This window comes from Rhea americana, unplaced genomic scaffold (genome assembly GCF_003343005.1).
Source record: "Rhea americana isolate MKP2758 unplaced genomic scaffold, rheAme1 scaffold_121, whole genome shotgun sequence".
NCBI lineage: Eukaryota > Metazoa > Chordata > Aves > Rheiformes > Rheidae > Rhea > Rhea americana.
Window position 1 is genome coordinate 2,691,757 of NW_028185273.1, and position 17,263 is coordinate 2,709,019.

Here is a 17,263-nt window from a genome sequence, read left to right on the forward strand (position 1 = left end):
TGAACTGAACTGTACTGTAAATCTTGATCTAATGTAGGAGAAAAAATGCATAATTTCATAGACGAGGTAAGTAGGGAGAAATAATTTTTTTAAAAACAATGTTGCATCTAACTTTTTAGAACAAGTTCAACATTTCATTTTTTTTGCTAATGCTTTAAAGGACTTTTTTTTTTTTTTACATTGATTAATAATTTTTCATAGCACTATTTGGTTGCTTATTTAAGAACCTGAGACTACAACTGATTTTGACAACCAACTTGATCCTTTTTTTTCATTTTTTACTGCCAGCCTAATTATTCTGTGGAAGTTTTTTCATAAAAGCTGTTAGATATATCAGCTAATTTTTTGATGAAGTTTGGTAGTTATCACTCACATTCTGGAAAAGTTTTCCTGATAGAAAATTGAGAAATAAATCTATTACATTTCTATAAATGCACATCTTTCAACTTTTCAACTTAGCAACAAATTTCTTTAAAGAGAATAAAGAATAATATTTAAACATAACCCTTTTATAAAATAGTCACCAATCCAAGCTGCATAGCACTGTCATTCTCTGTCTGTATATACACACAAACACATATATAAAATTACAAAATTCAGATAAATATAGATAAATATCCTAATATAAATTTTCAGGCATTAATGTACTTATATATTTCTGTATTTGTTTACTTAGTTTCAGTATTGGCACTGTATTTCATKGTGGAATCTAAAATTATAACTATTAACGTGAACATATTTGCTTATCGAAAACTTCGGTGCCAACATTTGCTATTAAGATTAGGTGAGGTACAAGCTAGTCAACATTTAATTTTAACTTYGAGTTCTTACAATAGTTTAAATATGTAAGTAAACAAGCCACAGTATATATACGCAGCGTCATTAAAAAAAAAAAAAAGTAGAAAAGGTCATCTATGGAAGTCAGCTACAAATCACATTTTCTTTCCGTTGCTAGTCAAGTTTCATTGCCACGATTTATGTTATAAAAGTTCTATTTAAATATATTAAAACTGTCTTCAAGTATGTTATTGTTAGATAATTCAGACTCCGTTATTGGATTACTTCCTGATTTATTTTTAGTTTCTTTATTCAGAAAAGTCTTCTAAATTTAGGGAGGCATAAAGTTGACATAAAACTACCAACCTTATTCTAATTGCCTGACACTGTCAACAGTGTAAAATTATGTAGTAGAGAATAAAATATGGATTAAACAAAATTCAGTCATCTTGAAAAGGACATTCTTTTGTTTTGTTTATCTCCTATTTTTTTTTCTTCTTTTTCATTTTTTCTTCTATCTTTCTATGTTTTGTTCTCCCCAGCTTTTAAGCAGAATAGTGTGATTTATACACAGTATTTTACTTTGGAACCTGGCTCATTGAAGTAATTCAACACATAGCTCTTTTTTATTGTGTTTTTATTCCAGTAAACCAGTTTTGCACAATAGCATACTGTCTGGACACTTGCAAATTCATGTGAAAATGGGAAACATTTTTCTTCAGGGTAGTTTTTGAGCAGCTTTCCTATTTAGAGCATGTTTTTTAGAGACTATTACCAAGCCATATGACCTTTCTATATATCGTGTACACTTGCTTATGCAAACACAACCTGTTGTATCTTACTGCTTACAATATTAATGCAACATATCACATGCTATCCATGTCAGGTAATTTATTTGTTCTGAGCAGTTGCTAGATTATGACTGGGCTTCCGTATCTTGTGTAGCTCATCCCAATTTGAAAGAGAAGGGCAGGTTCCCAGAGCTCGTGGAAGAGGAATAAACCACTGCTGAAATCTGTAGTAAAAACAATCACTCAAAAGACAGGGGAGAGGGAACATYTCTGGAAAAATCCAGAGAAGATGGAGAGAACAAGAACATGCAATATTATTCTTTATTAGGAGGAATGCATTTAAACAAACAAACAAAATATTTAAAAGAAAACTGCAAATCTTATTTCACATTGAAACAGACTAAAAAGGGRGCGATTCAAAGACTTATTCTGTTCAGATTGCCGCAGGAGTTGTATAGTTGCACTCAAATGCATTGTTTAGAAATTTACTATGAATGTTTTAAAGAAGATAAAGTGAAATCTGCTCTCATTTCAGTAGGATATAGTAAGTAATGCAACAGTCTCTTCCTAGTTCAGGAGTATAATGATTCTTTGGTCCTGAAAAAATGGTTGCACTAAAGGATTTCTCAAATTTCAATGCCAGTCTAAAGACATGTTGACTTCATGATATATGCTATTTTAAATTGAGTGCTTTTTATAYGTAGAGAATTAATTATACAAAAGGGCAAAATCAAACAGAGAAGAAAGTGACTGAAAAGCAAAGGAGGTAGGTAAAGAAGAAAGAGAAATGTTAGGAAGAAAAGATTGGAACGTATAGAGCTCATGGTGAGGTGAAAGTAAAGTGACTGCAAGCATTTTACATGATATCAAAAGGCAACCCTAAAATGATAAAATATTTTTTACCAAAAAAACGAAACAAACAAACCAAAAAAAAGCCCACGAGAAGACTTGCAAAAATCATAGAAGCCAGGGAAGGCTGAAAGGCCTCCAAACTGAAAATAAGTTACTGTTATTTGCCTTTGACAGTAATTGGCCCCCAAATTTTGGTAGATTCTATGTCATTCATCATTGTTAAATCAAAACGTGTTTTTTGAAAGGACTAGCGCAAGTTCTTGGTCCATATTAACTCAGTCAAATTGCATTTTCTCTGTGTTATTCAGAAGTCAGCAAAGATTATCAGAATTTCCTCCTACGGGAACTGTTTTTTAAAACTTTTTAGAGAATAATATAAATGGAAAAGTAAAGATAGAGGAAACACTACCAACATAGTTGATAGCAAATTATAATTATAGCTATTTTAATTGGAGAGATGTATTTTAGTAAAAATGGATTTAGATCAGTATAGTGGCAATTGTAACAGTAATCACAACATGTTATAGTTAATACATCTTAAATTTGACTACTTGTCAAATATTTTAAGGTGAGGAAAGCCTGACTAGCTGTCAGGTTCCCAAGCACATACTTTGATTTTAAATACTTTTATTTCCAGTAAGGATATGTCTAGAGACTAATCACTACAGCCACTGAACGCTAGTCAGTATTTCAACTGCTTGTGTAAGCTGATTTGGATAATATGCTCAAAGATTTAAAGCATACACGGACAAATTTTAACACAGCCTCAGTGCAGCTGTATGAATTTTGCATTGCATCTAACTCACATCCAGCCAGGTCAGAGTATGGGCAACAGAATTGCAATCCGTACTCACCTGTAGAGACAGACCAGATGTTCTCCTTCTCTACCTTTCTGCCTCCACTACCAACATTGTACGTATTGTTTTAAAACAAAATTGTTTTTTGCTGAATTTGCAAACTCTTCTTCATAAAAATAATCCTCCTTTCTGTGAGTTTTCTTTTTTTTTTATATTTGGTTGGGTTTTTTGCATGATTTGTGTGACGCAGGCTTTAAAGCATTGGACATAAGTATGAGAAAAATGGTATCCAGTGTTTTGAGACAGAGGAGAATTATTGGCAGCTCCAGGTATCACTGGGTACGAAGGTCTCTCATTAAGAACCACAACTAAGTAAACATGCTGGGAGATGATTGCTTTATTGCCCTTTGCTCATTTTATGTCATTTTATTGCCTTACTAATGACTATAGGATTAGGTGTGGAAGGGAGTTCTGAAAATGTAGAAATGAAAGAGGTATATATATAAAAGTGTGTGCTTCCCCTAGAGATTCTAACTTTTCCTGATCATGGATGATGAAGAGACAAATTTACCTTGCGTACATGAAGGAAGGTAGAGAGGGAGATGCAGAGGGACTTAAAGAATGGGCCATTTCTAGGCTTCATCCTCACTTCAGTACAGCTGATGACTTTTATAYGCCTTTATAGTGGCCCCAGTGGGAGAGGCTATGGTATTACAAGTACTGCACTTTTCTTCCACAATTAGCCCGAGTGATATATTTCAGATCCATGGTCTATGTATGAAAATATGCTCACAGGAATTAGTTTTATATACACTTAACTACTAAATAATACCCTCTCATTTCTGATATTGTCAAAATCAGTCTGGGATACTGGTGCTGCACTATCACTTCTGAGGACAGAAAGTACTGATGGGCTAATAATTTTACTGCTTTCTATTTTGCATGCGCTGCAGTTTACAAGATCAATAAAGAATATAGTGCCTCAGCAGACCTACAATTTCGACTGTGAGAGTCTCTGTTCCTGACTAAAGTCTTGTTGTACCTAAGTAAGGGGACCTRTTTTCATCCCTGGTGTCCAGAAATGATTTTCTGTGTTGTCAGTTACTTCCAAGGGAAAGAACAATGTATGACCCATAAGGTTTCTAGTAAAATAAAAAGCAAAGGGAAGAATGCTGTTGGAACCAAAGCGACTCTATTTTTTTTAATACAAAATCCTGAAAATGACACACACTTATTTGTATTTTAATAGCTAGGAGTTAGATTTAGGATGTGGAAGAAAATTTCTCTTTCAGATCATTGTCCATGGCCAGTGTATATTTTGTTTGTACTTAAGAATTGCTCAAAAATATAAAGAATGCACATATATAAAATGTATAGAATTAGTAGATATCCTTAAAATAARTACAGTAAAAAGAGATACTATTTCCTCAGCTAAGGCTTAGTATTTAAAACTTTAAGTCAACCCAGAAAAGTCAGCGTGTGTACAGAAGGTGTAAAGGAGTTCTCAAGGATACTATAAAGTGTCCTTTTTCCCCTCCTAACTTCATCCATATTGAAATCCTTTGCAAATGGCCARATTAAACTTAGTTTTCTTTTGGACTTTTCTACTGCAAATTGTATTTTAGTATATAGTTTACCCAGTACCTAAACATTAGAGTCATCCAAAGAGCAGGGTATCTTTTATTCATATGCTTTTAGGTGTCAACAGTACTTCAATATTAAAAACATTTTGTCTCTTTTCCCTGTATTTAATCGTTCCAGATAGTATTTCAAGACATTGTATAGGTCTATGCTTTTTATTCTACTCTCTTTTCTATTCTGTTTTACTCTATTCTTCTTCTAAGTGGAAGAAAATCTGACAACACTGTTCAATGACTTAAGCATTTTCTATAAGTTTYTTAATCTTCAGAAATGCCTTTATACCTTGAGTGAAAGCAAAGTTGTATCTCATCCTTTATAAACCAAATAAGGATCTTCTTTAGCAGCATGGTTTGTTTGCATTAGTTTAGCATTTATTTTAGTCTTCCTGACTGCAGGTATTAGCTACAGGTGAGAATGAGAATGGAAATGGTCTAGAAAATCAGCCTTTTATCATCACTCGTATGTGGAGAACTGAAACTACTATACTTTGCTTTTGCTTTTGAATGTAAGTAAAGATTTGCTGCATGCTTCAATAACCTAGTCATGTGCTAGAAACGGCATAATTAACCGCCCAATTTCAACATGAAACTGATAAAATGATAAGCACTTAAGGACAGAACTGTTGGGAAGGTAATGTGCTCCTGAAAGCCACATAAGTACCTATTTCCAGATTGTATTACCYTTTTCACACTATCAAAACATGGTATTTTGTCCTGTTTTTGGAAGACTTAGAGAACAGAACAAATGAAGGYGCTACAGATTCACGGGAGAAATTGGTGGCAGAGTGATGGAAAGTACATAYACCTTGAAGATTTTGCCAAATGGTATCAGTTGGCATATCACTCAAGGCTGTGTCATCCACATAAGACAAGTCTCATCACATATCCCAACTTTCTCCAGCAATATTTATCCTTCTGGGAAAGATGAACAGACCTGTGAACCACTATTTTTTTATTCCTTTTTTAATTGTCTTGATTTAATCACCTAAGTAGGAACTTTCCAATCCCACATGTATTGCCCTTTCTCTCACTTTCTTTCTTGAAGATCCAGTCCTGAAAGACAAGGAGTTTTTCTACTGTTTTCATTAGGCATTAAATGATCAGAAATTCTTAAGTTCTGGGTCTCAAATATATAGAACTTTTAAAAAACATTTTGCCTTTTACCACTGTTAACATTTCACTCTCTCCCTCAGTGAACTCCATGATTCTTATTCCTTTCTACCTGGCAGCAACTCACATTGTTTTGAATTCAATTCCACTTAGTCCATTGGGATGACTTCCTGCACATTTTTCCTGATTACTTGTATAATGTTTCTTTTGTTAAATTTGTGCAAACATCCTCCAGAATTATTACAATTTGATTTTCTGTCAAAGATAGTTCCAAAGAAGGGAAAATGATGGGCAGAGGAAATGATGCTGGTATATATCTTATTTGCAATTCTAATAACAGCTCTGTGAATTTGAACAGGTTAGTAAAGAGCACTTCAGTGAAGTGCACATTACTTTACTGTAGAACCTGCAAAACATGCTTAAGAATAATGCTACTCCAGTCTGGGCAAATTAGATGGATAGCATCATTTGCAGCACTTGTTAATTATGTAACARGATAATTCTATTAATTGCTTATCACACTCAGGTTAGCTTTCTGTCATTCAACATTGTTTAATTCATAATTGGAATATCATGCATGGTATTGTTTACTGATTGATGTTTTTAAAAATAGTCATGATAAAGATTTCAAGCAACGTAAGAAGTAAGACTAGGTCTCCTGAGTCATCTAGTTGGCTGACGTCATTAATGCACTACCAACATACCATCCCTTTCATAATTTGCTCTCTTAAAACCAGTTAGGTTCCTTGCCTCCACTACCAAAATGGAAGTTTGTTACAGTGCCTTAATCCTCTCATGTTTAGAAGCTCTCCACTTCACAGTCTAAATTTTACTCCTTTGTTTTTGTGTCAGCATTATCTTATCGTCTAAATAGTTTCCCCTCCCTCTATGATATTTACTCTGCATGATTTATTTGTAGAATAATCTCCCTCTAGTTTTTCACTTCCCTGAGCATGGCAAACCAACTCCTTTTAGTCTTTTCAGTCCTTCAGCTTTTACACCCTCCTAGTGTAGATGGAAATCGAAATACTGTTCACTCTCAGATGAACGACAGATAGCAGGAGATGCAGATGACTCCTGATGGCTCTACAAAATGTATCCAGACATACTAGTGGAAGCAACTGGCTGATTTCTTACTCTAGCTAAGAGAGCAGATAGAGCAGTGTTTTAATTAAAACTATCTGAGATATCTGAGACAATCTTCTCAAATTAAATACATCATGGTAATTTAGGTAGTTTATGTATAAATCTTTTAAAAAATAGCACAAGTATAGATTGTTGTTGCAATTTATCCAGGGGAGGCTACAAAAGTTTTATAATTCTTAGAGAATAAAAATTTAATTGAGAACTATGAAACTAGGGATGGACTGCCTGTGAAGCAACTCTGTTGAGAGGACCAAGGGGTCTTGATGGACAGCAGGCTTAGTGTGAGCCAGCAGTGTGTCGTGGCAGCAGAGAAGGCCAACAACATCCTGCACTGCATTAACAGGAGCAGTAGACTGACAAAAGTAGTCACTATCCTTCTTTACTCAGCACTCGTTGGATGGCATTTCTAATACTGCATCCAGTTTTCCCCTCTCCCCTCTACCCCCAGTACAGGAGAGACATTGATAAACTGGAAGAAGTTCAGTGAAGGACCACCAAGACAGTCAGGGACTGGAGCACTTGCATTGTGACAAGAAGCTGAGGGACTGAGGCTGGCTCAGCCTGGATAAGAGATGGCTCTAGTGGACTCCACAGCAGCCTCCCAGTATGTATGAGGAAGTTAGAGAGAAAACAGAGACAGACTCTTCGCTTTGGTGCAGCTGTGAGGACAAAAGGCAATGGACATAAGCAGGAACAAGACAGTTTCATACTGGATATAAGGGGAAAAATTTCCCTTTTGATGATGGTGGGAACAAGTCCAGCAGTAGAACAGGTTACCAGGCTATATCCTTTGAGACACAGAATCTGACTGGATAAAGACTTGAGCAACCTGATCTGACCTCATAGCTGACCTGCTTTGAATAGGAGGTTAAACTAGTTGATGTCCTGAGATCCCACTAAAATTATGGATTAAGAATATATTCAGGATTCCTCATATCCATAGTGGTATTTTATATATTTCCTCCTTTTGGACTCATAAAACTGATTATTGGGTGCCATAGAGGTGTCTGGACTTTTAGTTCACTTCTATATCTCTTCTTTCTTGACAGAAWTTTATTTTCAGATTCCCTTCAAAAACAAAACTAGTCTTTTTTTTCTTTTCCTATTTCAGATTATATTCCACAGCAATCTACTGCTATGCTTCTTTCCTTCATTTTCTTCMGCTTCAGAAGTTTGCAAAGAATCTTGTGTCTCATTTCTTTGAGTCTTCTCTTTGCTGTTCTGTCCTAACAAACGAAAAATGTGACTTACACAGAATACAACTTTGCTTATAACAAGGATTTTGTCTTCATGTATTTTTAGGATTCCATTATTCTGAAGACTTTGGGGTCCCAAAGCAATGATTTCAGACACACTTCTCTGGAATTGTCAGTCTTCACATTTTTTAAAAACTGTTGTTTCCAAGAGATATGCTATAGTTTTGTTTCATTTTTCCCTAAGAATGCTATGTAAGTCCATTAGAAAAGCCACATCAAAACCATTTGAACATTTTTAAAGGGAAAATATTTATCATGTTTCCTATCTCTAACCCTTATTACCCCCAAAAGCACAACAAGAAGTCACAGTGTTTTAGTTGTGCTTACCGAAAGGCCCTGACAAAGGGCTTGTAGCAGGAGGTGTCGTCTTTATTAGACTGAGCGAGACTACAGCAGCTCCTTTAACTCCAGACCTTACAACACCTGTAAAAAGAAAATTCTACTACCTGTAGATTTTGAGAATTTTCCGATATGTGCTGTATTTGTAATAAAATCTTAACATAATGGTTAGGATACACCCAGCAGTGACCTTCCTTTCACCTATCTAGCTTAAGTCACTTTAGTTTCCTTGCGCACGTCTACTGACTCAGCCTTCCTGATTCCTAAACAAACAAATTAGTCCTACTGTTCTTTCTGACAAAGACCTTGTTTTCTACTATACTTTTGCTTGTTTTTAGAAGTTAAAAGATTGACTTTTCACAGGAAGGTATTTTTACCATTCCCCCAAATCAGTCAGGGATATTTAAATACTAATGTATTCTAAATGCTGATATATTTACAAAACTTACTGATCAAGTGGGCTATTATCTTGTGTATATTCTCACATATCTAATTACATCAATATTATTATGTGAAGAATTGATCAGTTTTAGGTAGTGAGGAACATTTATTCAGTAAAGAATACAGTTTACAGCTGCTTTTTCTTAATCAGATGAAAAAATGTGTATCTTCAAAGAATTGTTTTCAAAAAATCGCCAAAAACCTAGTACACAACTTTTATGTCTCTCTCCTGAAATATAGTTAACAGATTAGATGTGATTTCGCTTTCATTTAATATAGAGCATACTTTGATAAGGCAGCTCAATCTCTAGTGGAAAGCTGCTAATGTGGGTTTTTSTACACTGTGGGATAAGTGTTTCACAACCTTGGCCTCAGGGAATACAGCTGAATAGTGTCTCAGGAGGGTGAGGAAATGAGCTGTGTCTACAGCATGCCCCATATTTCTGGGACCTCAGAGCAGAGGATGTTTTAGCTTGGCTCGGAGTCAGTCCATAAGCATTTTCCTCAAGTTTTATCCCAGCGGGSATTTTTGGGTACACACCCACAAACCAGGACTGCAGGCAAGACCATGTATTGTATTTGTTCTGCATTTAGGTATGGTCATTCCACATTTGCCTTGTCGATTACTGTTATGAGAAACATTCTTTACTTAAATAATTTTTGGATTTTATTAAATATATCATCATTTTTATTGAATGGAGATATAGCTGGGTATGATTCTATCACTCATCACTTGGTACAGTGTCCATTATTTTTTGACTGCACATGTGGCTGTTGATAGGTCTGGCAAATTCTCTTCCTAAAGCTCAGGTATTTTGAAACATGTCTTCAGCTCAAGCAAGCATCCATTATATGAACTAGGACCATAATAATATTTTCAGTTTGTTTTAAAATGTGATAAAGGATGTATTTTTTTATGTTATTCATAATGTGTAGCAGAGGAGTAGTTTCAATTTTGAAAAAGTATGGATACAGAGTTCAGGAGTTAGGACTGCCATCCAGATTCTTGGCCTTAAATTCTTTCTTCTTCTCTGACTTTGGAGAGTCATATGGGTGAGACTCACCTCACCTAACTATCCTAACTAACCTCTCTGCTTTGTATGTGAAAAGAAACTGATGTTTTTGAAAGGTAACTCAACTTATCCTACTGCCAAAGATAGATCTGATGAATCTCTGTTGAGACACACCTGTTTGCTTTATTGTTTGCAAGGAAGTTAAACGTCTAGTTCATATATATATGACTATATTGCAGAACCATACAGTCAGGTATCTTAACCCCTTTTTTGTTATCCTTTGCCTTGTTTCTTTATTCGTAAAACAAGGAATACAATTCAGTCTTCTTTGATAGATACAAAGATAATGTTACTAACTGCAATATTTTCAGATRTAATGATGGTGGAGCCTATATGAATACATTAAAATCAAGGAATATTACCAGGTGAATATTGCTGACATCAAGAAAATTAAATCAGGCACAATGTAGAATATTTAAGGTATCATTGATCTTGTAATCTAGGTTGTTGTATTTACACACAATTTTTCAGATTGGACCTTGATGATYTGATTTGTGTGTTGACCCATAATTGCACCCATGACCATTTCTCAAAGTTTCCTCTTGGTTAAGACCAAGTACAACTTTGCAGCACTGTTTTCCTCATAATTTCCACACCAGGGAATTTTTCATGCTCAGCTCAGGGTGAGTGTTCTGACTTTAAAAATGAGAGATGCAATCCATCTTATTTTATAATATTTATCATCAGTGTTTTAAAGGGGAATTTCACTGTTTTTGAACTAACTAAAATTACTGTTAAATGTTCTGTTGGGATCAAACTTATTTGTAGCTCTTGGAAGGTACAGTAGTTAATGTTTTATTCCTTCCTGGGAACACACCAAGCATCCGTTAAAACTAAGGCATAACCATTGGCCAGTTGCAGAACTGATCATTATGTGTACAACAAAGAATAGACTTAATCTCCTTCCCCCAGAGGTTTCTACATTTTATTTGCAGTGAGATCTGAATTTACTACACTTACAACTCAGATGCCTCTGCCCATAAATGTGCCAAGAGTACAGAACCTTCCAGGTTGTTTCAGTTTTGAAGGAGATACTTTTGTCCTTTCACATCCGATGAAATCAAGAATAACTTGGTTCTCTTTGGAGAAAAATAATGTAATAATTTTAATGTGAAATTTCTTGGTTTCTAACCYAAGGTAATGATTTTATTGGCTCAATTTTTTGATTTTTAGAAGCTTGAGATCATTAATTTTAATAAGTTTTATGAGCTAGATTTTCAACAGTGTTTGGTCCCATTTCTCAGTGGAAAAAATATCCTTTTGAAAATCAGGTTATTTTATATACATTTTTTCAGAGCAGATGAGTTGTTTTAAAAATCTTCACATTTATTTGGGGCATAAAATAGACTTATTGTGATACTTTAAGGAGCTGACCCCAAATATCATTAAAACAAARTGTATGCCTTTAAGGTTAAATGTTGTTCATTTATTCAGGTACTATTTTGGATTTTCTGTCTCCTTACTGTATTTTAATTTTACATTCATAGTCTTTAACACATTCTGAAGTTCTCATTAAATGATCTTCATAACAATAAAAATGAGAGATGAGAGAAGCACAGTCAAGACGGTGGCCTTGCAAGAGTTAAAGTAAAGTGTGTTGACACAATGGTTTTTCTGCAGGAATGTGATGAGTCAGTCTAGACTCTAGTTAAAAATTTTAATTTTAAATAGAGTAACTGAAAATAATGGGACTTGTCTGACTATTCAGTCATTTAAGTAGCCTTTTACTTAGGACCTAGAGTTATATAGTCACTAACATGGGCAGAAGTGTATTTGTGCTGAAACATTATGTAGAGTATATATTAACTCATTCAGTGAGGGATAGACTGTAGAATACATGCTGTGATTAATTCATCACACAGAAAAGAGATATTCTAGGAGCTAAAGCTAAAAAATTCTATCCAGATATTAGATAACTCATTTTCAACTCTTGTTATGTATGACAAAGACAAGGCTGTTTGTGATAAAAAGAAAAATATATGTCATTAGATGGTATTTCTCAAGATAAAAGTAGATGAATTGTATAAGATAGTTATCTAATTAGCTATATAAGCCATTGTTTATGAGCAAGCTTGAATAAAGCCCTGCCAGAAAGGCTTATTAAGAAATTACAAATCACCAGGGGATTTTTTTAACAGGCATGTTTAATCTTATCAATATCACGATGGTTTGGTTTTATCTAACACCTGAACTCTCTCCTCTTTTCTTCTCGTTTCATGTGGTTTTCCAGGACAAGTCTCTGATTAATTTTCCTGTGTCTATCAGAAAATAATAAGTTACCTGATCTAAGCAAATAATTAACAAGTGGCTCCACTCATTTAACTGTAACTCAGCAAATATCACCATGAAATTATATTCTACAAAAATCYTCTAAGCTCTCTAAGTTTATCACAATGCCTCATGGCGATTGTGAGCTTTCAAAATAAAATAAACTGAAGAATATTCAGTTAAAGTATAAATATTAAATACTAAGGTCTACTTAATAGAATTCATACACCTAACAGTAAACTCTATCTACTATCATGTAAAAAGAAAATGTATCCTTTTTTTTATTCTTTCTCCCCATGAAAATGTAAAATTATCTAATAGTGCCTGCTAACCTCAGATAGGGCTAGAAAATTTACTGTTAATCTGGACAAAAAGCAAGCACTGGATTGGACTGAAGTGGCACAATACAACTTTCCTATTAGCTAATGGACGGGATCTGCACACACACAGTATACTGTCAAGAATTAGTAGGATCTAGTACTTAGGTAATGAATATCAGAAGAGATTTTTTAGAACAAGAGCAAGAGCTTCCCTCTGTCACATCCATTTTTATAGGCTTATTCAATGATAATTCATGGGCCAAATCCAGCTGTCACAAAAACACTTAAAAGAATTTCATATGTAAAGACACACACACACACACACACAAATACATATATATGTATGAATATATATGTATGCACAGATACATAAAATAAGATTTTAAATCTGCATGATGTTTGATATCTACATGTGTCTCAAATTCCAGTGTGCCTATGTTAGATTCTTCCTGGAAATACTAGATAAAGGAGTATAACTGCTTTTTGTCCTCAGTCTTTGTCTTTTAACACCCATATCTAGCATACTATATCCTGACTGTCATCAGATTTCCACTTTTTTATGATCTGTTCCTCTAAATCTGGTCTTATAAATGTGTTTCTTCAACAGGGATCATCATGGCCTCGGGTTATCTCTCACCCAGACATAGTGCTCTCCATCRATGTAGTTGCATTGCCACTAACTGACATTTTGTGGTGGCCTATATGCAGCGGTCCATGTGTGACCTCTTGGTTGGGAGCTGGCTTTCCCTGGACTATTTACTGCTCTGTAGTGGTGGTATTCCCTGCTGTAAAATTGTTCAAAATTCCTATGCTAAGATGGAGGCTGAGTAATCTCTGAGGAAAGTTTCTACATATTAGCTGCTGACATACAATTGTACAATTATAGATATAATCCAGCTCTCTGAAGCTGAAGAAATTTACCACAATATGAAAGTAATAAAGTAGTAAAATAATAATAATAGTAAAAATCTTCCTGAATCTGGGAGGTGCTCAAGGGTTGGGGAGTGCTGCTGCAGGACCACCACACATGCATATATCTCTGGTTTTGCTAAACCATTGACAGAGGAGCACAGCACTTGGATTAATGAATGCAAAAAAGCAAAAGATATTATCTTAAGATAATTTTGATCTGTGAAGAATGTGGGTGAATGTGATATGAGAAAGCCCTCAGAACACAYCTTTCTGTAAAAGAAAGACAACAACTAAGGGTTTACTATCTGCAATGTGCCTTTGTACTTAGCAAGATGCTACACAAGACACTCACTGACATTCTGCAAACTGATGTTTGTGTGCATGTATAATTGATCAATAAAATCAGATAAGCCAGATAGCTTTGTTTATCTTGACCTTACATAGTGGGTGTAATATCTTGCCTTTATATCTGGCACCATTATATTATTGTTGCTATGCCAGTAGCATTTCCAGTCAATGATATAGTGGAATATAGAATATATAAAACTTTCATTCCTTTAGAATAAGCTTTAGAGAAAGATATTTGGCATATGGAGGGAGCATATGAAAGTTGAGTAAATTCTCAGCTGGAGTAAAAAAAGTTGCAGCAAGTATTCATCAAGGTCAAAATAGAGCTTGAATATTCCTTTGATACATTCCCTCAAGTACAGGCATGGCGAAGACCTCAGTGAGTGCAAGACAAAAATTATAAATTGCAATTCATAGGATTTAGGGTACTGAATATCCTACTAAATTTTAAAGTCTAATGTAGACTTGTCATTGACATCTTCATAACTATTTGGGCAATACTTTGTGCTTGTTGAATAGGCTAAATAYTGTGGATCTGTAATGTTCTAAAAATCAGAAGCCAGACATATTCTTTGTTTTGTCTCTGTATTTGTGGCTGTTGAATTTACAGTCGAATGCTCTGAAAAACGGATTCTTTATGAACCAAAAGCAAAAAAAAAAAAATAGTTCAGACATCATAGTAATGGTCTGTTCACTGTTACTCCAAAATGGAAATATACCCTTCATCATACCTTATTAAAGAAAGCTTTGTCCTTTTTTTTTTGCTGTATTATACAGCTCAGCATAAAGAATTACCAATTCAAATGAAAAAAAAAGAGGCAGATTCAATATGTACGAGAATCTGGCTTTTTACAGAACGCTTGAGGTGGTCTGAGTGTCCAAAATGTGTATAATGGAAATAGGCTAAACCAAGATTTCCCACATAGATTTATATTTACGTTTCACCTGGCATGATTTGCTGCAGCTAATCTTACTACTGAGCCTAGTAAGTGTGCCATGAAAACCCGTTATTCAGTTCCACCACAGACTTTGCTTTTCTAAGGTTTTATTTAACCACTATACCTCCAGAACAAAGTCAAAACAAAGATGTAGCATGAAAAAAAAACAAAAACAAAAACAAAAACAAAAACACAACAGCACTTAAATGCTGTAGAGCTATCCAGGAAGGGTGAGGGTTGGTCCTGAGTTTGAGAAGGATGTGTTGGACTGTGCCTTTGATCAGCTTACTGGTGGCAATTCTGCTGTGCATTTACTCYTGTGATTCAGAAATTGCTCTGAAAATTCCTGTAACATTAACCAACTCAAGAAGCAAATTCATTCTTGTTTGTCTCTGAACTTTTTTTCTGGGRGGTCAGGGGAAATGTCAGTGTTTGATAGTGGCTGTAATGTTTTAGAATCATAGAGGACTGCAGTYGTGTTTCCATCATGGTATTTCCATAGGTCTTAAGCACAAGAGGCTGTTTATTTTCCATAAATCTAAGAAGTCCGGTAATGGAGATTTAACATTCATTTTTAGGCCTATCTGGTTCAATTCTGGCATTTTGACTAGTATGTTCAAAAGTAGCCAATGATCTCTGCCAGATAAATAATGCTGCAGTATTACAGATCTTTACGTGCCAAACATTCACAATATCATGATCATTAGAATGCAAACAAGTATTTCACAGCCAGTCCCCGTCGGTCTTTGGTGAAATAGGTCGGGGTGGGTAYCAGCAGGGCTGGGGCAGCCGCTCTGTGACGGGGTGGCAGCATTGTGCGTAGCGCTAGTCGCAGGAGCGGGACGCCCGAGCGCCGATGCTGCACGCAGGTGTGCCTTTCTAAGCCAAAGGTGAGATTCCCCGCTGCGGTGAGGAAATGCGCACGCAGCTTCCTGTCTAGCAAGCTTTTGGCAAATAAACAGAAACTCTAGCTTGGAGATCTTTGGCTGAGTTTAATAAGGTGGCGTTTTGGCCCGGGACATAAGGTTTTCTTAGGCTCGGCTGGTGCTAGATCCCTACATCTTTCCTGTGTGCCTGCAAAGAGAGGGAGCGAGCTGTAACAAAATGTCTATTTTACCAACATGCTGGGTAACTAGGCCAGCTTACTGACAAAAGTAGGAGGGATTCAGAGTGGGCCTACCACAATTTACTGTTCTCATAAAACGAAGAAATTCTGTGACAGTGTAGTCCTTACTCAGAATATATTACAAAAGCACACTGGAAAACAGGGAAAAGCAACAACAACAACAAAACCTACCTTCAGACAAAGATCTTTTTACAGGGATCTACCTTCCAACCAAGGAATAATAAAAGGATCTATTGCTGCATTAAAAAAAATGTTTTCGATAGAGATAGTAGCTTGAGATTTGTTTTTCTTTTCAGGAAGACTTTTATTGAAATAACCTTGATTTTATTAGCTTGTGTTCTATTTTATACCATAATCAGAAAGAATGATTACATCTCGTATGCAGAGCTGAACAATTAACAAGCTTAATAGTCCTAAAGATAAGATAGGAATGCTTACTGTATGTGATTGAGTTCAGTTTTAAAGAAAAAAAACAACAAAACTACATGAACAAAACCATTATTTTGTAGCTTCCTTGTTCTTCAGAATTGCTCCAAAATTAAGTCTGAAAAATCATTTCTTACTTGAGTTTACAGAGTCATTAACCTGCAAGGAGTGTTCTACAATCTGACTAGTTATATAGTTTTAAAACTTCTGCTTATCTACGGCCCCTATTTTTTGGCTGTTAGCAGTAGATGATTTGACTTAGAATTTGAAAGGACATCTCATACCATAAGCTACAAGGTCTTACAGCATTTGAAAAATACTGTAAGTGTCTATCAGGAAAAAAATACTACTGAGTTTGAGTCAGAATGCTAGTGAACATTATAAAGCTTGGACTGATGTAGGACCAAAAGTTGTTGTCTGTCTTTGGCATCTCTTCTCAACCTCTCTAATTCCAGAAGTGCACTGAGATCCACCTAAGACAAAAAGAAAACATATTAATATTTTACAGTAGTCATTTAGTGCACATTAATTGTTCATGATTTACTTCATGCCAGAATCCCCCCAGAACACAGATCTTTATGAATGCAAGATTTAAATGCAATAAGTTTCTTTAGCAAACTATGAAAAGAATAGTATAAAGAACAGCTTTCCTGTACTGTACATTTTTCTATATTAAAAAATCAATTGAAATGAGTTTTTATAT